A 7,002-nucleotide genomic window follows, 5' to 3' on the forward strand; every position below is an offset into this window, starting at 1 on the left:
AGCAAGTTACTTGTAGGGACGATCTATAGGTGTAATCTGATCAGTGGACACCCGTGACTGGCTCTGCTGTTTTGAGGATCTTTTGTCCCAAATTGTCTCTGCTTAGGACGGATTATTAATTGTAACTGGCGACATCAACATCAACTTGCTTGACAAAGAAGATAACATCACCCGCCAATACATGGATATACTCAAAGGGTTAAATCTGACTAACCATGTCACTAAACCCACCAGAACTACAAGGACTTCAAAGTCTCTGATTGACCATCTGATTTCAAATTCGCCTTCCAAAGTATCATACACAGACGTTCTGCCATGCCCCACTATCAATGATCATGATGCGCCTTATGCTACCATCAGTATGCGTATTACAAGATTTCTCCCACGCTACAAGTTTATTCGAAACGAAAAGAATCTTAACTTGCAATCGTATATAAAGAGGACTTTTCAGCCCTGCCTCTATTTATTGTTTATGGCGTGGGATGTCCAGATGGTATGGTTACAACGCTTAACTCTCTTTTTACAGAATGCATTGAAAGACATGCTCTTCTAAGAAGGGTGGAAGTTACACGTCCACCCGCTCCTTGGATAGCTGATCCCGAAATCCGTGAGCTGCAGACCCAACGCAATAAGCTAGGCAAAAGAGCACATGAATCAAATGACAACAATATATGGGAGGCATTTCGTACTACTCGGAACACTCTGAAAACTGAGATAAGGCAGGCTAAGAAATCGTTCTTTGATAACGCGTTTTCTTCAAAACGACCAAAAGAAATCTGGCGTACAATTCACAGAGTGCTGAATCCCAGTACTAAGCCACTCATGGCCGATCAACTCATTCTTCGCCACTACAGCAGAGAGAACCTTAGGGAAATCTTCAGGGGACTCTGTCGATAACCTATTATATCTGGTAAATTCACTGGGTGATGTTAGTGACTCCGTCCCTTTCAAGCTACGCGAGGTAACCCATGTAGAGGTCTTACGTGAAATCAAATTACTAAGAACGGACAGTTCAACAGGTCCAGATAATATCCCAGTGAAGTTTTTGAAACCAGTTGCGGAGCTGTTAGCAGGTCCCCTCGCACATATAATTAACTGCTGTATCAGAAATAATTATTTCCCTATTGACTGGAAGGTGGCGCGAATCTCACCAATACCAAAGATAGATCAAACAATGGCTAAACATGACTATCGACCTGTATCCATCCTCCCAGCCCAGTCCAAAATCTTTGAAAGGCTGGTAGCCCATCAGACAATTGGATTTATTGAAGAAAGAGCACTTTTTGGTGAAAACATTTCAGGACCTAGAAAGAATCACTCAACGGCCACGACATTACTGGGGATTAGAGACGATATTACACGTGCAATGCGTCGCGGCGAAGTAACTCTCATGATTCTTGCAGACTACTCGAAAGCTTTTGACATTGTGAACTTCAAGTCAGTTATTTATAAAATGCACTCAATGGGTTTTTCAAAGGATTTTCTAACCTGGATGACCTCCTATCTTACGGGCAGACAACAGTATGTAATGATAGATGACAAGTGTTCTCAGCGGTTGAAAACGTGCTTCGGCGTCCCTCAAGGATCGATCTTAGGACCGTTAATTTTCAATATCTATGTAGCAGACCTCCAGAAAAAGTTGAGTTGCAAATGCTTTCAATATGCGGATGATACCACGTTGCTTCACCACTTGAAGCCGCATGAAATAGAGGCGTGCATAAAGGATGCTAATCAGACAATATGGAGCCTGAGCAGTTATTCTGAATCGTCCAATTTAGCGTTGAATTCAGAAAAAAACCAAATGGATGCTTCTCTCTACAAGACAATTGGCGCGCGCACACTCTTTAAATGATTTTTCTGCAGATGTATACTGCAGTGACACTAAACTTGAGAAAGTCTCAAGCACCAAGCTTTTGGAGGTTTATATGGATCAGGAACTAACATGGCAAGAACACATAACGAATCTGTTGTCATCGTGTTACGTTGCTTTAGCAGTACTACGGAAACTAAAAAACTTCGCACCATACCACATAAGAAAACGACTGGTGGAAAGTCTTATACTCTCTAAACTGGATTATTGTAACGTTGAGTTTAGTCCTCTCCCAGAGTACTAGACCAAACGCCTTCAAAGAGTACAGAACACGTGTGCGGGTTTTGTGTTAACTAAATTTGCTGGACTCCAAGATGTTAGAAAGCTAGGTTGGCTTACAATCAAAGAACGTTTAGAATTTAATATAGCTAAGCTAGCGCACAAGTCATTATACAATGAGGACTTTCCACTAAAACGCAAGCAACACGTCGTAAATAGATATAGTCTTAGGTCATTAGCTGCACCAAAATTAGAACTTGCCAACAAAATTGAGAACACTCTACAAGATCAAGCTGCAGAAGCTTTTAATAAGCTTCCTGCGCAGCTAAGGAATTTCAGTGACGATGCACTTTTTTTATAAATCTTAAGAGACACATACTGACATGCAATGGATATTCTAGTATAGTTTTTTATTATTCACTATTTTATCAATTTTGATTTATTGTAAGTATTATGTAGATAGTTAGTTTTTATATTAGTAGCGAAGAGCCACTATGTGGAAGTATACTAATAAAGGTCATTATTATTATTATTATTACTATTATTATTATGATTGATCGTTGCTTTTTTGTTTGTTTCAGGTCAGTAGGTTATAACAGAGCTGTGCAAATCAAATAATTTAAATGTTTTGAATTTCCAGACGCAACATTCATTTGCTTGTCGTTAGATTCTTCCCTAGCTTAATCTTATAATTCACTCTTAAAAACAAGCTCATTCTAGAACATTCTGCATGATAACTGACATCATCTCCTATTTATAAATAAGTCTCAGTATGAATAAAAGCATGACCAAGCACAAGGAGGTAAACAGAACATTGTGGTGTACTGAGGAACAAAATAAACTGATCCCCGTATCATAAAGGACCTTCACCAGCCAGAACGGTAGCGCCAAGGAATATTTCAAGACATATCTCTTACAATTTCAGTCGCGAAAGTCTGCATGTGTTTACCGTCTCCTGCGACGCTACACCTCACCTTCATTTACATTTACATTTACATTTACATATACATATGTCATCTTGCAACATCTATGACAGACATATTCGCTAGCTACCCCCCCCCCCCCCATCCCCAGTAAACTGGATAGACTACATCACAGTAATCTGGTCAGTGGGTTCTTTAACGTCCCCTGCCTAACCAAATTAATTAATTAATAGATGCAGGAGACGGGGAAAGGTAAAGTCTGTTTACGAGCCTAGCTAGTGGCCCATTGCAGATGCTTAACTCCGGTTTCTGTAGCATGGAGTGATTAGAAGTATGTCTACTCCCCCCTGGATGGGATGCCAGTCCATCGCAGGGTTACCCCCAGCATTAAATTGCCGGTACCCATTTATACACCTGGGTGAAGAGAGGCGCTCGATTCGGAGTCGAGCGCACTAACCATGAGACCACCACGCCTTATTCGTCCACGTTTATTCCACCACGTTTATTCGTCCTTTTCCGAGAAGTCTAGAACGTCTATTCATTTCTTGATATTATAGAAAGGTAGCACATTCTCATCAGTTACTAACTATGGTTATTTTAAGACCTTGAGTGTTGATCCGGCGGGGGCACGAACCCTCGACCTCCCGCACAACAACGAGTTAAAAAGCTGACGTTTCGAGCGTTAGTCCTTCGTCACTCTGACGGAGGACTAACGCTCAGAACATCAGCTTTTTAACTCGTTACGGTGGCCAATCTACAATTTCGAGTTAGTTGATATTACCAAATTACCTTGTTACCCCCACCGACGCAGGATCACAGTTTCTTTGGAAACTTTCACCCTCCCGCACAATAGTCCGGCGCTCTAATCGATTGAGCTTACCAGGAGGCGGTTACATACGTGAGCGGGGTTCAGTTTCAAATAATTTGCTGTCACAGTTTCCGTTCTCAGACAATAAAACTTTGGGGGATTTCACGTTGTCATTTTTCAGAGGACGGCTCTGAAAATCTGAAACGCTCATATTGAGCCATTCCTCTGCCCTCAGCGCCGTCGCCGTCGTGGTATGCTTAACGTTCCCAAATACTAATCTAACGAAATAACTCACCTGCTCAGTAGAGTGTAACGTAGTAGGAAATCGTAGTTAAACAGATCGCTCTCCCACGGTGGCCCAAAAGTGCCACGGCAATTTCAATTAGATCACGCAATTGCAGTTTAACCACGGCAATTTCAATTTGACCACGACAACCTCAAGTTAGCCACGGCAATTTCAATTTGATCACGGCAACTTCAATTTAATCACGGAAATTTTCAATTTGACCAAGGCGATTTCAATTTGATCGCAGCAAGTTTATTTTCACCATGGCAATTTTCAATTTTTCAGCAAAGCCAGGCGATGTGCGCACTCCGATTGCATTGCATTGTGGTAGCGTTATTTTTAATATGACGGTAAAAGCGGTAGAAATGGGCAGAGTTTGACTGAATATTCCGTAAAAGCTAGGCCGTTCCTTTTCCTTTCACTATAGCTAAATATAATTTGATTTATTCTGAACGTATAAAAGCATTTTGCGTGCGTGTTTGTCAAGTATTATATAGTTCTCAAGGACAAACACAAGTACAGTTTTTTAGCATGTAATTTGAGATTGGTTTTCTAGAAGGTCAAATTCGTTGTACCTCGTAGTTTGAAGCCTTTTAAAGATTTGTATGGCCAATTTGATCCTTCTTCAACAGCTCTGACCAAAGGCGCTCAAACGCGCTCCAACGGTACAAACGTTTAATGCATTTTCATGGCGTTTGAGACCCTTTTGTGGAGCGAAAAGGCCTATTGTTGCGTTTAGTGTGTTGCGTTACATGGCGTCACTACTGCAACGACATTTATCAATCGTGTAGTAATTCTACTTTCCTAAGTGAAGGAAAATTAACTAATCGCGAGCGTTGTGTGGTAAATCTTCTATCTTGACCACTGAATGAAGGACAGTTTAATTAGAGCAATGAAAATAGTCACTTGATCCATGAAAACCTTCACCGCTCCCCGTTTGGCTCAATTGGTTAGAGCGCCAAATTGTGTTGTGCGGGAGGTCGAGGGTTCGAGCCCCGGCCGGACCAATACTCGTGGTCTTAAAATAACTGTTAACTTTCTATAATATCAAGAAAAGAATAGATATTCTAGTCTTCTCGGATAAGGAAGAATAAACCATAGGCCCCGTCTCATGCAGGGTTAGGGGTAGGAGACATTAATTTCCCACGCAGGAGATTACTGTGTGGTGGATATCCTCCCCTAGGGTGGGATGGGTGGGTGTTATTGTTTCACAGGGCCCCATTTAAACCAGCTATTTTGCTGAACTGGGCTACCCTGTCTAAATGTTCGTAAATTAACAAATACCTTGCGTGAGGCGACACGCCGAAAAGCCGGAAAGCAAAAGGCACTCGAACGTTGAAAGGTGTTGATAATAACAGTAGTTTATTCACAGTTAATCACACACAGAAAGCAAACAAAAACTAAAAACAATACATTAACAACAAAAAATACATGAGAAATTCTGAAAGGAGGTAGAAGAGGTTATCCCTTTCTAGTCCACCTCCTTAACATATATAGCAAAATTAAAAAATCCTAATTACCTATCTATAAATTCAAAAACTATATATATACAATTGCGTATACTTATATAATAAAAGTCTAAAATGGTTAGTATAAATCATGTTTTCAGAAAATTCATTGAGTAGCTTATTTCTAAAAGTTCTTAAATCTTTTACTTCCGCGGTCTCTTTTCTTAAATTGTTCCATAAATTAACAATGCGAAGAAAGAAAGAGCGTTTACAGCAATTTAACTTAGCAGATTTCGTCTTAAGCTTGAAGCGATGGTTGGATCTCAACGGTCTGTATTTGTCCGCGAAGCTGAGGAATTCGTGTGGATTCAGACAATTCAGTCCATTTATTGTCTTGTAGCATTCAGAGAGTGATGATAAAGTTCTCCTTTTTTCTAATGATGGCCATTTAAGTCGTTTCAATCGATCTTCATACGACATATCATTTGCAGTTATACCAAGCGCAAATCTGGAAGCTCGTCTTTGGACTTTTTCTAGAGTAGCAATGTCTTTCTTTAGATGTGGCGACCATACTGGGGAACTGTATTCAAAGTTGTTGTTGTTGTTGTTGTTGTACAATTTAGAGAATAAGTCCGGGTTTTTTGGTCCAACAATCCGTCTAACAAAGCCAAGAACACGGTTAGCTTTGTTTGCACATTTGGTGGCTTGTAGGCTCCATGACAGATTTGACGTGATATAAATACCAAGATCTTTTGTTTCGGACACTGAATTTAATCTGTTACCACATACGTGATATTCGGGATATGATGTGTCATTCTTCTTTGAGATTCGCATTACTTCACACTTGGTTGTATTAAAGCTTAATTGCCAATCAATGCTCCATTGTTCGAGTGCATTCAGATCGTTCTGTAATATTTGGGTGTCTTCGTGAACATTTCTAAGAGCCTTGTAAACTTTCATATCATCTGCGAATAATTGCGATTGAGATTCTATGTTCCGCGTGATGTCATTAATGTATATAAGGAACAATATCGGTCCTAATACGGTTCCCTGCGGCACACCGGATAGGACAGCTGAATAATGACCTCGGAGTACAACACGCTGTTGACGGTTTGTAAAGAAACTCCTTACCCACGATAGCAGCGGGTCTCTAATACCAAATGCATGTAGTTTTAAAAATAAACGTTCATGTGGGACAGAGTCGAACGCTTTCGCAAAATCCAAAAATACAACATCTGTATGAAGCCCATTGTTTCTATTGTTAACCCAATCATGAAAGACTGTTAAGAGCTGAGACAAGCAAGATTTGCCCTTCATCAATCCAAATTGATTAGGGATAAAATGTCCTTAGTTATCCAAAATTCCACTAGGTGTTGTCTTGCAATTTCCTCACACACTTTGCAGAGAATTGAAGTCAATGAGACTGGGCGGTAATTTTTACGATTATT

Source organism: Stylophora pistillata, chromosome 9, assembly GCF_964205215.1.
Source record: "Stylophora pistillata chromosome 9, jaStyPist1.2, whole genome shotgun sequence".
In the NCBI taxonomy this organism is placed as follows: domain Eukaryota; kingdom Metazoa; phylum Cnidaria; class Anthozoa; order Scleractinia; family Pocilloporidae; genus Stylophora; species Stylophora pistillata.